Genomic DNA, 18,715 nt, shown 5'->3' on the forward strand with positions numbered 1-18,715 from the left:
CCATGTACAGTCACAAAGAGTCAGACACGACTGAGTGAGTTAATTTTCACTTTAATTTTCCAGTATTCTTGCCTGGAAAATCCCATGAATGGAGGAACCTGGTAGGCTAAATACAGTCCATGGGGTCACAAAGAATTGGACATGACTGAGCGACTAAACTTTCTAAGATACATAGTTCATATAGCAAAAGCAATTAACAATCTCTTCAAGACTCCAGGTGCCAGAGAGAGCGGCCCTATTCCTGAAGATTCAGTGATAGTCATAAGATTTCTTATGATTGGACTGGCTAAAAGCTATGTTCACTCCTGATGGAGTACTGTGCCTAAAGGAATATGAACTAGAGTGATAGGGTTCTTACTCACAGAAATGAAAGGAAGATTATGAAACTTAATATATGCAGATAATCCAATTGGGATCTAAGCCAATGTAATCACTTAATGAATGTGGCTTTAGAACTCTTATCTTCATTTGTCTGAATATTTAAAAAATACTCCACTCTTTATTAGGGTAGATGCTAGTCTCAAGGAAGTTCACAGAAGAGAGTAGTAAGTAAGAGGAGGGTTCAGGATGGGGAACACATGTATACCTGTGGCGGATTCATTTTGATATTTGGCAAATCTAATACAGTTATGTTAAGTTTAAAAATAAAATAAAATTAAAAAAAAATGCAATAAGAAAGTGAGAAGGTAATTAACCTAGGAATTCTTTGTGGTCATGTATAAAGGTAGAGCAGAAAAAAAAAAGAATATTTGGTAAACAGTTATAATCCAAAGAAATTAGAAACTATGGCTGTAGGTTAAGTTAGTAACCAGTGTCTTATATTGGTGTCCTGGTTTTCCATCATTCTCATTAGATAATTTGTAGCATTCAGAGCTCACAAATTTATACAAGAAAGTGTTGAAACTTGAAATCTATTTAGCCAAAAACAAGTCATTCTGGAGACTCAAACTGAGCTGACAGAATAGGACAGAACTCATCTTCCCCCATGAACACATCAAAAATACACCTACTATACATGTGGAACAATTTTCATTGAAAACTAACTGAAGACCAGCAGAAAGACTCCTGTACATCCAGGGCTATAAGAAAAATACATGTGAATTGGGTAGGAAGGGAAGAGAATTATCAGATCAGAATCTAGGCCCCTGGGAGGGGGCTCATGGGAAAGACGATATCACCTGGGAGAGATCTTCTCTGGGGAGGAACCGTTACATGCATATATTGTGTGCCCCAGTCCTGGGGGTCAACAAAGGGAAGATGAGTCCCTAAGGATGGAGGGCTAGTGGGAGTAATAGGAGAGCTAGGAAACCCTGGATTCTGCTTGTGAGTTGTACACAAATGCTAGCTTGCCCTTGAAGAAGAGCAGAGAGGGTGACTGAAATTGTGCAGCTAGCTGGTGGTTTCCCAAACCATCCTGGCACAAGTCCCAGTCTGAGCAGAGCAAATAATCTGGTATCATTTGCCTTGCACTGGAGAGAGGGCTGCCACAACCAAGGAAAAAGCACAGCCATAGGATACTGTGAGAACTCAAACCCTAAGCAATGTCTGAGCAGGTAGGGGCAGCCATTACTGGTGATTACACAGGTGGCAGGCACATCAGAGGCAGTCCAGATCTCTGATACCATGTTCCAACCCTACAGGGTACCCACACAAGCCCCTCTTGCTCCAGCACTGATCCCCTTTGAGACCAGTGTATACGGAGATGCAGGTTTGATCCCTGGGTGGGGAAGATCCCCTGGAGAAGGAAATAGCAACCCACTCCAGTATTCTTGCCTAGGACATTCCATGAACAGAGAAGTCTGGTGGGCTACAATCCATGTGGTTGCAAAAGAGTCAGACAGGACTTAGCAAATAAACAACTATGTATATAACAAAACAGAAACAATCTCACAGATATAGAGTACAAAATTAGTGGTTATCAGTGGGGAATGAGGACAGTTGAGGGAGGAGCAAGAGTAGAGATATGGGATTAAGAAACACAAATGACCATGTATAAAATAAATAATGAGAAATAATAAATGTATTTCACACGTATTATTTTGTAATACAGTCATTATTTTGTAATAACTTTAAATAGAGTATGGTCTATAATAATCTTGAATTATTATATTGTACACCTGGGACTAATATAATATTTTAAACACTTATACTTCAATTAAACAAACAAAGCAAAAAAAATAAGTCATTTTTCATTGCCCAACATCCAGAATGGAAGACTTTTCATTGCAGTACTAAAAACATGAATATACATTCATATATCTAGTGTCATATAGACTTGATTTATATAATTCTTGGATAGTGATATCTATTTATTTACCTATTAAACCACTTATTTATTAATGTATTTATTAATTAATCAAAATTTATTCAAAATCCAATCCATGGTAAGTATTCTTTTAGATGCTGAGGGATAACAAGGTGCTTGTGCGTGCTAAGTCACTTCAGTCCTAACTGACTCTTTGCGACCCCATGAACTATATAGCTCACCAGGTTCCTCTGTCCATGGGATTCTCCAGGCAAGAATACCAGAGTGGGTTGCCATTTACTTCTCTAAGGGATCTTCCTGACCCAGGGTTCAAACCCATGTCTCTTATATCTCCTGCACTGGCAGGCTGGTTCTTTATCATTAGCACCATCTGGGAAGCCAATAGTATTTCTCTGTTTAACAGCTCTCAGTTATGTAGTAAAAAAAAAATAAATAAATAAAATAAGAGGGAGGGAGGGAGGGCAGTTTTACAGGTAATTGTAAAGTCTCTCACAAAAATCTTAAAATTCACTTAAAATAGCAATAAGTTTGTCTGAGAACCACTTTCCTTCTAAACTCCACCTATAGTATCTACTAATCTTTAAGCCATGTGAACTCCCATTTCAGCCATGACCTATCCCCTGGACATCAGCCATCTTCTCTATCTTCCCCAGCAACCCTATAATTCCCTTTATGTCCCAAGGACATGAAAATAGAAAATATGTATATCTTATATTGCTGCAAGACACCACCATTTTGATTTGAGTAAATGCTGAACAATACATGTTGAATTGAAATGTTTATTAAGCAAGCAACTCCCAAAAAGGCAACAGATATATTTCCTAAAGTATGTGAAAGGCACTATGTTCACTTAAGACTCTCATGAACTAGCCCAATGTGTATAAAATATTTAGGTGGACTTAAAATATATAAGATATAAATTTAATCTCTTTTCAATAACAAAGTTTGGATGGCATCTCAAATAAAATGGAAGTAAAAGCTATTTTACATCATTTGATTATAATATAACAGAAGTAGAAATAAATTAATAAAATGGGAAGGAGGTAACAGCCTATCCAAAAGGAAAGAGCTCTGTGACTGCATAGTCATAATCAGTGATTCTAAATAACACTGACTTACCCTAATGAGCTAAAGATTCTGCCAAAATTTATTTCTCTTTCTCATGCCAGTGAAAAAAATCTATGAAGAAATGATCTAAGTGAAATTTAAGTTTAATAAACTTCAAATATGTTGCTGTAATTAAATTTTAAGTTGTCAAGATGAATACACTTGATTATTTGTTTTGAATTAAAACTTAAGGTTAGTTCTATAAACTTAATTCCAGCAAACAAATTTTAAGTAAGCAGACAGTGTGTAGATAATGACTAGTCACTTCAGAAAAAGTCTTATCAAGTATTTGGTTTAGTATATATAGTCCCATTGGACTATTTTAAGTGATTCACACATACATACACACAAAATGCTTTAAAACATAAATCTACTTAGAGATAGTCTGTTGTTTAAAACCAATGAGGAGAATCTGTTCATCATATTTTTTTTCAAACACTCAATTTTTTTCCCCTAAGTTCCACGATAATGTTAACAATAGTATCTTTTTCTACCATCTCTGAAATTGACTTCTGTTGATTCCTTTTAACTTGTCATTATCCCTGACTCTTCTTCTGATGCATGCCTTGATAGTTAACCGTGCTTTTTCCCTGTTTCTATTAAAATTCTTCTAGAATAATTCATGAAGTTAATGACATGGTCCCAAATATATCTCAACTTCTTGCCATAAATAAACCAACATATTTACAATCTCTTAAAATGAGTAAAAGTAAAGAAATGCATCATTCTAAATATAAAGACATACAATGGAAAAACTTGAGAAATTCAGAATGGTTTCACATTATCCTTTGGATATTTAAATTTATTTGGTCTGATACATCTTTTATGAGTATAAAAATTTCTAAACTGGAATAATAATAAAGCTGAAATTAAAAAACCAAAATATTCACATTGTAATTCAATCAGTTTTGAAGTTGAAAATATGATATAATGTCTCCAAGGAATTTTTAAGAATTAGTTGAGATAGTTGATGACAACTATTAAAATTGTTTTTGAAAAATTACAAATATGCACCTTCATAATTACTAAGAAGGATGCAGAGAGAACTTTTGACTGTAGAGCCCTTCTTCCAAATACTCACTCTCTCAGTAGAGTCACTAATTTTATCAAATGTCAGCTCCTGAGAGAGGATGTCCCTGAACTGCCCCACTGCTACCATCACCTAACAAAATGTGATGTCATGATTTCTTTACCCTCTATACTAACTCCATGCTTTAACTTTGCTTTTTAATACTTGAAGACCTCTCCAATTGAAATGTTTATGCTGACGAAATACTCTACGTCCATTTTATCCAAATGAATAGGCAAAAGTCATGTGTGAATATTGAACATTTTAAATGTGACCAGTATGACACAGGAACCTAATGTTTCATTCTCATTAGTTTTCATGAATTTCTGTGTGGCTCCCATATTGAACAGTTTAGCTTTATAACATTTATCAATACCCAACATTTATTTCTTATCTATGTTCCATACTAGAATGAATGCTTTATGAGAAGAGAGATTTGTGTTGCTTGGTGTTTTATCATAAACAGTTCTGGCACATAGTTAGAACTCAAGTATATATTGAATAGACACATCATAGATAGATAGACAAACAGGTAAACAGAAAGAAAACCTTGTAATCAATTTGTTTATAAACATGACATGGGCATCACAGCTTCTTTGTTTCATGACTAAAAAGTTTTTTAAAGTCAACCATACTTTGTATTTATGGGCTTCTCAGAGGCCATTAGTGGTAAAGAATCCTGCCAATGCAGGAGACACAAGAGACGTGAGTTCAATCCCTGGATCGGGAAGATACCCTGTAGTAGGAAATGGCTCCCCCTACTCCAGTATCCTTGCCTGGAAAATTCATGCGGCAGAGGAGCCTGACAGACTACAGTCCATGAGACCGCAAAAAGTCAGACATGACTGAGCATACACACACACATTGTACTTATATTGATATATACATTTAAGACATCATGAAGAAATAGGCTTCTAAAATAAAAAGTAAAGTTGATTACCAAAGCTCAAAGTATCAAAAAATATTTAATTATATTTCTATAACACCCAATGATCTTCTCTGATGGCTCCTCTGTGGTAAAGAATCCACCTGCCAATGCAGGAGACACAGGTTTGATTCCTGGGTTGGGAAGATTCCCTTGGAGTAAGAAATGGCTGTCCACTCTAGTAGTCTTGCCTGGTCAGAGGAGCCTGGCAGGCTACAGTCCATGGGATCACAAAAGAGTTGGACATGACTTAGCAACTAAACAACAAAAACAACACCCAATATCTGATAAATTCAGATAATATTGGCCATTTTGGCTTCCCTGCAAAAAAACTACTGGCCTGACTGAAATTAGAGTCACAAAAAGTGTCTTGGTCTCTTAATGTCAGAAGACTCTGGGGCTAAGAAGTAGAAGAGTTTTAGGTAATTAAACTTTATGAAGAACATTCAATCTGACTATAGTGTTTACATTTTATTTAAGTCTTTAAAGTGTTGTTCAGCAAAAATCTCAAAAAAGTATTTGTTGTTCAGTCTCTCATTCATGTCCAACTCTTTGGGAACCCATGGACTGCAGCATACCAAGCTTCCCTGTCCTTCACCATCTCCCAGAGTTTACTCAAACCCATGTCCAAAGCTCAAACTCATGAATTTGCTCAGAGTTTGCTCAAACTCATGTCTCAATTCAGAGGGAGAGGTGGTAGTCCCAGAGGTCTGTGGGCAGTCCTCATGCCAAACTCATGGGGCAGACAGAAGGAAACACTTTCCTTCATTTTTCTTGGTCTACTTAGGTCCTTTTCCTCCTCACAGTCACTGTGGTCTCTCCTTAGAGAGAGTAATGAGTCCCTTCTGCTCGGTTACATGTGGTCAAACCGTCTACCTCCTCTGCCAGAAAGGTCACACTGTCCCAGTGCTATGTTGCCACTACTTTCTCTGCTTCTGCCACCTCTGCCACTGCCAGTTTCACCACCACACCCCATGCTTAGCAGCCCCCTCCATGGTCCAATCCATAAATTGCAAAAGCACAGATGGGTAGATCTTCCAGGTATCCTGATATGCTGTGCAGAGGTGTTTTGTTCCATTTTTGACACAGATAGTTGTGAATTAATTGAAGGGTAGAGGAAAAAAACTCATGTTTCCATGATTCTGATGCCATTCAAAAGAACATTTTCTTAAGTCCCATTATGATTTTTTTGCACCACAAAAGAATTTGGTCCAATTTCTATAGGTTGGTAGAGATTCATGCATTTGTCAAGAGTTGGGTGTTCACACTTTGTGTTGATATTGTTTATTTTCATCATGAAAATGATATACACTTTGAGAGGTTTTATACACCATTAAGCATTAGTGTACATGACTAGTTTTGCTCTTTCTTCTCTAACTGTTATAATTTTGAGATAGATCAAGTATGGCAATGTTTCGAGTAAGTCAAAACCAATGGTAAAAAGAGAATTATAAACATGTCATGGTAAATGGTAAATTTTAAAGACAATCCATAAGATTTTTTAAAACGTATTTGAAATAAAATGCTTCCCAAAGTATGTACTTTGGGAGTTCTTGTAAACATCAGCCTAGAAACAATCTACCACAACAAATATGATAAAATTACAGTACACTTACTATTTTTAGCATGTTTCATATAACTACAAGATGCATTTCAACATATTTAAAGAATTGCATTTAATCCAATTTTTTAAACATGATATTGTAAATCACTTTGAATTTTATTCAACAGAATGTATTTTTCTTAAATCATTTAAGATAAACTTTATCACTTGCTAAATGGAAAATAAACCATTTTTTAAATCGCTTGTATATCAGAATTATTTTTCACTGCAGCTAACAGAACACATAACTTGCTCTGATAAGTATTTCACATTTTTAGAAAGCTAGCAGCAGGGACTACTCTGAGTTTCTCTTGGCTTTTCCTCATGGTCTCAATGTAGTGTAGCATATTGTAGAATCTAAAGTATTACAATCTTACACAATACCACACACACACACACACACTCACACACACACAAAGGCAGCATTCTTAATCCACTCACCTTTTTCAGGGAAGGAATTGATGCCCATAAGTCTTAAACAGATATTCCCTATATCATTAGCCAGAACTCTGTCATATGTCTGTCTCTAGACTAATCATTGGAAAAGGAAAATGGGAATGTCATTGTAGAATTCAGCATGAAATAATCCAACAGTGACAGACTTTATCTTCTTGGGCTCCAAAATCAGTGCAGATGGTGACTGCAGCTGTGAAATTAAAAGACACTTAACTCCTTGGAAGAAAAGCTATGATCAACCTAGATACCATATTAAAAAGCAGAGACATTACTTTGCTAACAAAGATCCATATAGTCAAAGCTATGGTATTTCCAATAGTCATATATGGATGTGAGATTTGGACCGTGAAGAATGCTAAGTGCCTGAAGAATCAAAGCTTTTGAGCTGTGGTGTTGGAGAAGACTCTTGAGGGTCCCTTGGACTGCAAGGAGATCAAACCAGTCAATCATAAAGGAAATCAATCCTGAACATTCATTGGAATGACTGACACTGAAGGTGAAGCTCCAATACTTTGGCCATCTAATGAGAAAGGCTGACTCATTAGAAAAGACCCTGATGCTGGGAAAGATTGAAGGCAGGAGGACAAGGGAATGACAGAGGATGAGATGGTTGGATGGCATTACTGACTCAATGGACATGAATTTGAGTAAGCTCTGGGAGTTGGTGTTGGACAGGGAAGCCTGGCATGCTGCTGTCCATTGGGTTGCAAAGAATCAGATATGACTGAGCAACTAAACTAGACTGAATCCAACCCTCTGGGCTATGCACTTTACTATAAACCCTATTCGAGATCTGTTAGCAAGAAAAGAAAAGGAAAAATGGCTTTTGGGAAAGCAACCAAATGCACCTAGCATGCATATAAAAATATAATTAAATACTGTATTAAAAGAAAATATACAATATAATATTTAGGCATATCAAATCATAACTGGCATTATTCCAAGTGGAAAAACGTGCATTTTTCATATGCCATGCAATAAAAGAACTGGCTTTTAAAAACCATCAGTGGAATTGGACGTGGATGACTCTGCAAATATGGAAACAAGTAAAATATTCTAAGATTAAAATGATCCAAGTTTCCATTTTGTTTTATCCTCACATGGCTTGTCTATAGTATTTACAACTTGCAAAAAGACACAAGTGTTCTACCTGACACATTATAATGAAAAGTGAAAATCAAATGTGCTTTCAATATTACAACTGAAAAAGAGCATGGGTTTACTAACTAGGATAATTGGATTCTCAGCTCAGTAATACTTATAATCCTTCCTGATCTGGAGCTCTGTGAAAACAAAGCCCTCATTTCATCCAGGTTTCATTTCTAATAAAGCTCACCTATGAAGGGCATATGGATGTTCTTAGTATACAATTGTTAGGAAGTGTGAGACCTATAGTAATAGATCAGTCTTTCACATCTTGGTTTAACTTAAAACTCTAGGAAAGTTGCCTCTTTTTTTAAAAATAGAAGTGTAAAATACACACTTAGAGGAAGCCTGGTGCTGTACCTCTTTGTGCAAGCTGGGTATCAAGGAAAACTTTTTATATTTGCAATTATGGTATACCAACTTTTCTTCAAGAGTGAAGATATACTTCTTTCTGGATGAGAGCATCAAATTTATGACATCATCCTGACACTCTGATTAAAGAAACTATCTCTTCCTTATTGGGCAAATCAGGAGATGGTACATAAGGTGATCAAGGCAAAGCCTCCCCTAGAATTCAAATTCTGGGTTTTAAAATGGTTGCAGAGACTGATAACATTATTTCCAGATGATCTTATTTAAGAACTTCATGATGATTTTATTTCCTTTCTCATGTGTTCCATGTTAGATTTTAGCCTGGATTTCTAGCCTATACTCTGTTCTATAAATCATCAATATTTTTCCTTTAAAGAAATTCCTTTTTTAGTAAGGGAATAAAGGCTAATTTTTGTAGCTTTACCCTCCAAGCTTGTATGATATTATGGCCTGCTTGTAGGAATTATAAAAGTATGCTCCTCCTATGGCAATTTTTAAGTAATTTTGTTAGCATATTATTAAATCATCATATTTTTAATGCACATTTTTAACATTTATATAAAACAATGTCAGATTTGGGGATAAACTTGCTAAAGAACTAAAAGTAAAACAAATATTTAGAAAATGTAATTATAACATGGTTTTACAGAAGTAAATCTTCATCATAAAGGATACAGACTTGCAATACACTAAATACTAATCTATTAAATTCCTTCCATCAGTAGTTGAACCAATACTGGCTTGTAAACATTGATGAATTGCTGTGTATATTATATATGGCAACACACATTGGATTTCCATACATTTGCTTCTAAATGTTTTCCAAATATTTTAAATTCCTTGAAGACAATTGTTAACAATACAAAAATAATGGGCCTCAGTAAACCTCAACATAGACCTTTTCAAATTTTAACCTATACCTATTCCTATTCAGATATAGGTACAAGATTCAGACTTAAATTGCATTTATCAGCTGGTACTTTCCCTCTTCAGTATGAAAGTAAGCAATTTTCTCAACCTTGAGACTCTAATAATAACTGCCTCCATCAGTCCAATTTTGTCAAAACTTCATTTGTAATTCAAATGATAAAAATAATTTGCTTTCAAAAAAAGTACATTTCAAGGCCACTCAACCTTTTGAAGAAAATTCTCCATTTCCACAATCAACTATCAGATTTTTTTTTTTCTCTTATAACTTTAAAACTTTTAATGAGATCTTCTTTTCTTTCTTTAGTTGTGCCTCACTATTTCTGTTGCTTAGAGTTTCATAACCATGATTCCAAACCACATTGGGACCCATTGTTTTTACTTAGTGAAACAAATATTGTGATAGCTCTTCACAAAATTATGTGCCTCGGTTCATGTGATGTGTACTATCATGCATACAAAATGATAGACATGATAGTATCCAAGGACCATGGAGCCGAAGTTTAAGGGTATTTCCACTAGAAAGCATCTTTATATTTTTGCTAGCATAGTCTAACAACTTAAAAAGTTCAAAGAATTTGGAATGAATACAAGTGTTAGAAAATGCACATTTATTCAAATTTCTCCCAGACAGTAATCACATACCTTCCAATATAACTCATGAGGTAGTGATTCTCCTTGAAGTAGGAATATAATAGAACATAAGATGTACAAATTGTAGACCTCAGCCCAACTTATGTTTCCTTTAATTCTTATTTTGATGTTTTTTGATCAAATATTGGAGTTTAGTGAGAAAATTCATTTCTCCCACAGGTAGTAATAAATCTTTCAGTATTGTCTGTTTATTTTCAGAACTACTAGATTATTTGTCAGTTAACTTGCCACTAGATCATTGATTCTCAAACTTGACTGTTCATTAGAGTCACCAGGTTGCATTCAAACATTCTCAAGCTTGGTAACATTCTGCTATTCTGATTTAATTGGTTTGATTAGAGACCTAGAAATCATATTTTTAAAAGCTCCTTCAAGTGATTCTAATGTGCATCTAGGGCTGAGAACCATCACCATAAGAGCTTCATGATTGTTGACGAAAGATGCAATCCATGGAAAGAAATGTGAGCCTCAGGTATCCAAAACTTTGATTTCTATATTGATAAAACTTAATACTCTAATTAGTGGCTACTTATACCATTGCACAATGAAATATTCTACAGACTGTTTTTTCCTTTCTCAGAATTCACAGGTAGGACATAGATATTATCCCAGTTATTCTGTATTTGGTCAAAATAATTCTTAAATTCTGTTATGCAAATAGTAGGCCACTGTTATTAAAACCTGAGAATACCAGTATAACCCCTGGTTATACAATGATAAATTATTGAATACAGTTCCTAATTTAATATTTTGTAATACTCTGATCTGTCAGTTTGAATATTATGCTGATCTAGTTTTCTGTATTAATTTTTTTTTAAAGGTAGAATAATTTTTAGGAGGGTAACTTTTAGGGAATTGCTTTTTAAAGTTAACCTGGTTGTACCATTAAACAGTTTTAAACAAGAAGAACTCAAAAAAAACAAAAACAACAAAAAAAGAGAACTCACTTATTGTATTCCACTCAGATAATGGAAAATGTAATATGGATGATTATAAGATATATGCCTCACATGGGCTTCCCTGGTGGCACAGTGGTAAAAAATCTACCTGCCAATGCTGTAGACAAGGGTTTGACCCCTGGGTTAGGAAGATCCCCTGAAGAAAGAAATGGCAAACCTCTCTAGTATTCTTGCCTGGGAACTCCCATGGACAGAGGAGCCTGGAGGGCTGCAGTCCATGGGGTCTCAAGAGGTGGACACGATTTAGTGACTAAACAACAAAATGCCTTGTCGGGAGCCGCATTAGGCATTATGGACAAGATATAGGCACGCCTCCAACTCCTCTCCTCATCGCAGGCATGGCCCCAGGATGAAGGAGTTAGGCTTTGTGATTCTGACTTGTTCTTTTCTTTGGTTGAGTTGGCTGGAAAGAATGTTAAGGTGCTTGAGAGAAGCATGAGAAAGCACAAAGCCTTCTACAGTTGTGCCCAGAAAATAATCTATAAAATAACCATTGACATTTGTTCAAGGATCTTTACAAAGACTGTCTCAGGAGGAGCATGTAGGCTGCAGCTTGAGGCCATGGGAAGGATTGTTATCTGAGACCTGTTTGTGAGGGAAATATTTATAGCAAAAGAAGATTGCTGAGTTTAGGGTCTAGGAATATTTAAGAATAGCTAGAAGCAAATTTGGCCTGGGAATACGGAATGAAGCAGGGCAAAGACTAATAGAGTTTTGCCAAGAAAATGGACTGGTCATACAAACACCCTCCTCCAAACCACAAGAGAAGACTCTATACATGGACATCATCAGATGGTCAACACCGAAATCAGATTGATTATATTCTTTGCAGCCAAAGATGGAGAAGCTCTATACAGTCAGCAAAAACAAGACCAGGAGCTGACTGTGGCTCAGACCATTAACTCCTTATTGCCAAATTCAGACTGAAATTGAAGAAAGTAGGGAAAACCACTAGACCATTCACGTATGACCTAAATCAAATCCCTTATGATTATACAGTGGAAGTTAGAAAAAGATTTAAGGGCCTAGATCTGTTAGATAGAGTGCCTGATGAACTATGGAATGAGGTTCATGACATTGTACTGGAGACAGGGATCAAGACCATCCCATGGAAAGGAAATGCAAAAAAGCAAAATGGCTGTCTGGGGAGGCCTTACAAATAGCTGTGAAAAGAAGAGAAGTGAAAAGCAAAGGAGAAAAGGAAAGATATAAGCATCTGAATGCAGAGTTCCAAAGAATAGCAAGAAGAGAGAAGAAAGCCTTCTTCAGTGATCAATGCAAAGAAATAGAGGAAAACAACAGAATGGGAAAGACTAGGGATCTCTTCAAGAAAATCAGAGATACCAAAGGAATATTTCATGCAAAGATGGACTCGATAAAGGACAGAAATGATATGCACCTAACAGAAGCAGAAGAGATTAGGAAGAGATGGCAAGAATACACAGAAGAACTGTACAAAAAAGATCTTCACGACCCAGATAATCACGATGGTGTGATCACTCACCTAGAGCCAGACATCCTGGAATGTGAAGTCAAGTGGGCCTTAGAAAGCATCACTATGAACAAAGCTAGTGGAGGTGATGGAATTCCAGTTGAGCTATTCCAAATCCTGGAAGATGATGCTGTGAAAGTGCTGCACTCAATATGCCAGCAAATTTGGAAAACTCAGCAGTGGCCACAGGACTGGAAAAGGTCCATTTTCATTCCAATCCCAAAGAAAGGCAATGCCAAAGAATGCTCAAACTACCACACAATTGCACTCATCTCACATGCTAGTAAAGTAATGCTCAAAATTCTGCAAGCCAGGCTTCAGCAATATGTGAACCGTGAACTTCCTGATGTTCAAGCTGGTTTTAGAAAAGGCAGAGGAACCAGAGATCAAATTGTCAACATCCGCTGGATCACAGAAAAAGCAAGAGAGTTCCAGAAAAGCATCTATTTCTGCTTTATTGACTATGCCAAAGCCTTTGACTGTGTGGATCACAATAAACTTGGAAAATTCTGAAAGAGATGGGAATACCAGACCACCTGATCTGCCTCTTGAGAAATTTGTATGCAGGTCAGGAAGCAACAGTTAGAACTGGTCATGAAACAACAGACTGGTTCCAAATAGGAAAAGGAGTTCGTCAAGGCTGTATATTGTCACCCTGTTTATTTAACTTATATGCAGAGTACATCATGAGAAACGCTGGACTAGAAGAAACACAAGCTGGAATCAAGATTGCCGGGAGAAATATCAATAACCTCAGATATGCAGATGACACCACCCTTACGGCAGAAAGTGAAGAGGAACTAAAAAGCCTCTTGATGAAAGTGAAAGTGGAGAGTGAAAAAGTTGGCTTAAAGCTCAACATTCAGAAAATGAAGATCATGGCATCCGGTCCCATCACTTCATGGGAAATAGATGGGGAAACAGTGGAAACAGTGTCAGACTTTATTTTTCTGGGCTCCAAAATCACTGCAGATGGTGACTGCAGCCATGAAATTAAAAGACGCTTACTCCTTGGAAGGAAAGTTATGCCCAACTTGGATAGAATATTCAAAAGCAGAGACGTTACTTTGCCAACAAAGGTCTGTCTAGTCAAGGCTATGGTTTTTCCCGTGGTCATGTATGGATGTGAGAGTTGGACTGTGAAGAAGGCTGAGCGCCGAAGAATTGATGCTTTTGAACTGTGGTGTTGGAGAAGACTCTTGAGAGTCCCTTGGACTGCAAGGAGATCCAACCAGTCCATTCTGAAGGAGATCAGCCCTGGGATTTCTTTGGAAGGAATGATGCTAAAGCTGAAACTCCAGTACTTTGGCCACCTCATGCAAAGAGTTGACACATTAGAGAAGACTCTGATGCTGGGAGGGATCGGGAGCAAGAGGAGAAGGGGACGACAGAGGATGAGATGACTGGATGGCATCACTGACTCGATGGATGTGAGTCTGGGTGAACTCCGGGAGTTGGTGATGGACAGGGAGGCCTGGCGTGCTGTGATTCATGGGGTCGCAAAGAGTAGGACAGGACTGAGCAGCTGATCTGATCTGATAAACCTTTTTAGGAGATAGTGATCTTAAGATGCTAGGGGCAAACAGGATTTAGAAATATAAGAAATAAACTGAGGAATGTAGCATGAGTTACAATGTAATCACAAGTTAAGCACAGTAAATCTGGGTGGGGGAAAGGAAAAACCTCTGATCTAATGCTTTTGTCAAAGTATAAAAGAAAACCTGAAGCTTGAAATAAACATGTAGTTCCATACTATAAGTCAGAGACTACATCATCATCTGCTGATGTATTTCCGTACTGTGAGTCAGAGGCCACATCATCGTCTGCCAACACCGCTCACCCCTTCAGGCTGATTCTCTGTCTGCTGGAGCTGGACTCCGGCAATGCCCGACATGTTCAGACTTGTTCTGTTTTTTTTACATCATCTCTAATTCATGAAACAATCCTGCAAAGGAGGCATTATATTGTCAACTTCATAAGTGAAATAACAAAACATTGTCTGAGTTAGGTTCATACAGTCAGAAAGTACCAGATTAATAAAGCTTTTAGAAAGCAGTAGGGGAGACTTCTTTTAACCCCAAATCTGTAATTCATTCATTATACCATGGTTAATCAATATTCCTGGAAAATAAAAGAGGTCTGTTTTGTTATTAATAGTGGTCAGTACCATTAACATGTATAATGTAGAAAAATAATAATAATATCTCCTTTAATAAAAGAAATATTCTAACACCAGGTAATCCCCATACTTATTGAAACCTTAAACTTTTTTTCAGAAGATCTTGCTACCTTTTTCTTCTTCATATCCCCAATCTCCAAAGTCTCACACACAAAGCCCAGTAAAGGAAGCAATTGGTTTGAAATACAAACTCCCTTCCCTGGGGGAAAGTAGGGTAAAAGTGCATAAGGTCAAACCTCCTATTGATATTAATAACTAACCGAAAGATACAAGGAAAACCCCCTTACCTATGAATTATTTTCAGCATGATTCACCTGGTGTCTAGATTGTTTATATTAAACAAACTTGGAACTTATTGACATATGAGGCATGGAACTCTGGAAAATGTTCATAATATATATAATCATTGGAGTATAAAACTGATCATCTATGACCTAAATAGCTTCTATTGGCTAAGTGATACCCTGCATGAACCACCTAGAAGCTTATACATAAAATCTGGACCAGAGTACCACTTAAAAGAAGGAAGGACGTACGCATAGAGATGTGTACCCTTCTGTACCTTTCAGTTTTCTGTATCCTATTTTTGGTGTCATTTGAATTAGTTATAATATTTAATATTGTAAAGATCAGATAATAAGACTTTTTTGATAAGCACCCACAGAATGAAATATTAAAGAATAAATTTAACAATATATGCACATTGTCTATAAGAAGAAAACTATACAACTATCAGCAAATCAAAGAAGATATAAATAAACAGAAATATTCCATGTTCAATATTAAGAAGACAAAATTGATAAGATGTCAATTCTTATCCACATATCTACAGATTCAATATAGTTCCAATATAGTTCCAGCAACTTATTTTGAAAACATCAATGAATTGATTCTAATGATTATATGCAAAGGCAAAAGACTCATTATAGCCAACATATCACTGAAACAGAAGAACAAATTTAGAGGATTAACTCTACAAAAGTTTGATAAAAAGAATACACAAATAGATCAATGAAAAAGAACAGAGAATGAAGGAATAGATCTATGAAATATAATCACCTGATATTTGACCAAGAAACAGAAGCAATTCAATGGAGAAAAGGTAGCTTTTGCAATAAATGATAGGAACTGAACATCAATATGAGAAAGCAACAAAAAATAATGAATCTCGACACAGGTCTTAATGTTTCACAAAAATTAACACAAAGAGGATCGAAGACATAAATGTAAAACACAAACATAAAAGTTATATAGGAATATAGAATAAAATGTAAGTAACAGTGGGATTAAAATGAGTTTTTCATTACAGCAGCAAAAGCATGATCCATGAAAGGAAATGTTTTCCTTTCATTCATTAAAAACTTTTATCTCATACATTAAAAACTTTTGCTAAGTAAAAGATACTATTCAGAGAATTTTTTTTAAAACATCAGATCAGATCAGATCAGTCACTCAGTTGTGTCCGACTCTTTGCGACCCCATGAATCGCAGCACACCAGGCCTCCCTGTCCATCACCAACTCCCGGAGTTCACTCAGACTCACATCCATTGAGTCAGTGATGCCATCCAGCCATCTCATCCTCTGTTGTCCCCTTCTCCTCTTGCCCCCAATCCCTCTCAGCATCAGAGTCTTTTCCAATGAGTCAACTCTTCGCATGAGGTGGCCAAAGTACTGGAGTTTCAGCTTTAGCATCATTCCTTCCAAAGAAATCCCAGGGCTGATCTCCTTCAGAATGGACTGGTTGGATCTCCTTGCAGTCCAAGGGACTCTCAAGAGTCTTCTCCAACACACTGAAAGAAAATATTTGCAAATCAAATAATTGATTGAGTATTTATAATCAAAACACATGAAAAGCCAGAGATGAAGGTATTAAAAATAAATACCAATAAGGAATTATATGTTAGAATAATAAAATACCACTGTGAAGGCAATGGCACCCCACTCCAGTATGATTGCCTGGAAAATCCCATGGACAGGGGAGCCTGGTAGGCTGCAGTCCATGGGGTCGCTAAGAGTCGGACACGACTGAACAACTTCCCTTTCACTTTTCACTTTCACGCATTGGAGAAGGAAATGGCAACCCACTCCAGTGTTCTTGCCTGGAGAATCCCAGGGACGGGGGAGCCTGGTGGGCTTCCATCTATGGGGTTGCACAGAGTCAGACACGACTGAAGCCACTTAGCAGCATCAGCAGCAGTACACCTATAAGAAAAACTAAAATTCAATAATATAACAATCTTAAACAATGGTAAGAATATGGAGCAACAGGATCTCTGTAGAAATGAAAGATATTACAGTCAATTTAAAAGACAGACTGACAGTTTCCTATCAAACTAAACATAGTTTTGGTGTAAAATCTACCACTTGCAGTACTACGTATTTACCCAATTGAATTGAAAAATTATGACCATGAAACTCATATATGTAAATGTTTATAACAACTTTATAATTGCCAAAACTTGAAGCTAACACCCAAGAGAATGCACTGGTCATAGCAAACACCCTCTTCCAACAACGTAATAGAAGATTCTACACATGGACATCACCAGATGGTCAACATTGAAATCAGATTGATTATATTCTTTGCAGCCAAAGATGGAGAAACTCTATACAGTTAGTAAAAACAAGACCAGGAGCTGACTGTGGCTCAGTTCATGACCCCCTTATTGCCAAATTCAAACTTAAATTGAAGAAAGTAGGGAAAACCACCAGACCATTCGGGTATGAATCAAATCCCTTATGATTATGCAGTGGAAGTGACAAATAGATTTAAGGGATTAGATCTGATAGAAAGAGTGCCTGAAGAACTATGGAATGAGGTTCATGGCATTGTACAGGAAACAGGGATCAAGACCATCCCCATGGAAAAGAAATGCAAAAAAGCAAAATGGCTGTCTGAGGAGGCTTTACCAATAGCTGTGAAAAGAAGAGAAGCTAAATGCAAAAGAGAAAAGGAAAGATACGCCCATTTGAATGCAGAGTTCCAAAGAATAGCAAGAAGAGATAAGAAAGCCTTCCTCAGTGATCAGTGCAAAGAAATAGAGGAAAACAATAGAATGGGAAAGACTACAGATCTCCTCAAGAAAAACAGAGATACCAAGGGAATATTTCATGCAAAGATGGGCACAACAAAGGACAGAAATGGTATGGACTTAACAAAAGCAGAAGATATTAAGAAGAGATGGCAAGAATACATAGAACTATACAAAAAAGATCTTCATGACCCAGATAATAAATATGGTATGATTACTCACCTAGAGCTACACATCCTGGAATGAGAAGTGAAGTTGGCCTTAGGAAACATCACTATGAACAAAGCTAGTGGAAATGATGGAATTCCAGCTGAGCTATTTCAAATCCTGAAAGATGATGCAGTGAAAGTGCTGCACTCAATAGGCCAGCAAATTTGGAAAACTCAGCAGTGGCCATAGGACTGGAAAGGGTCAGTTTTCAACCCAATCCCAAAGAAAGGCAATGTCAAACAGTGCTCAAACTACCACACAATTGCACTCATCTCACACGCTAGTAAAATAATGCTCAAAATTTTCCAAGCTAGGCT

General features: G+C 36.7%; 1 long non-coding RNA gene across 10 annotated transcripts in view; it reads right to left on the bottom strand.

The window, feature by feature from the left end:
* The window catches only part of LOC129626937 (uncharacterized), a 141,424-nt gene that overhangs the window by 65,269 nt on the left and 57,440 nt on the right, over positions 1-18,715 (bottom strand). For 3 of the 10 annotated variants that reach the window (XR_008702307.1, XR_008702314.1, XR_008702309.1), the window contains one exon: positions 7,412-7,616. The exons of 3 other annotated variants lie outside the window; for them this stretch is intronic. This is a non-coding gene — a long non-coding RNA (uncharacterized LOC129626937). Of the gene's footprint in view, positions 1-7,411; positions 7,617-14,927; positions 16,947-17,023; positions 17,371-18,715 lie in introns of those variants that run through there. 4 more of the 10 variants (XR_008702303.1, XR_008702313.1, XR_008702311.1 and 1 more) reach the window with 3 other exon arrangements.

The sequence above is a fragment of the Bubalus kerabau genome, chromosome 14 (assembly GCF_029407905.1).
Source record: "Bubalus kerabau isolate K-KA32 ecotype Philippines breed swamp buffalo chromosome 14, PCC_UOA_SB_1v2, whole genome shotgun sequence".
Lineage (NCBI taxonomy): Eukaryota > Metazoa > Chordata > Mammalia > Artiodactyla > Bovidae > Bubalus > Bubalus kerabau.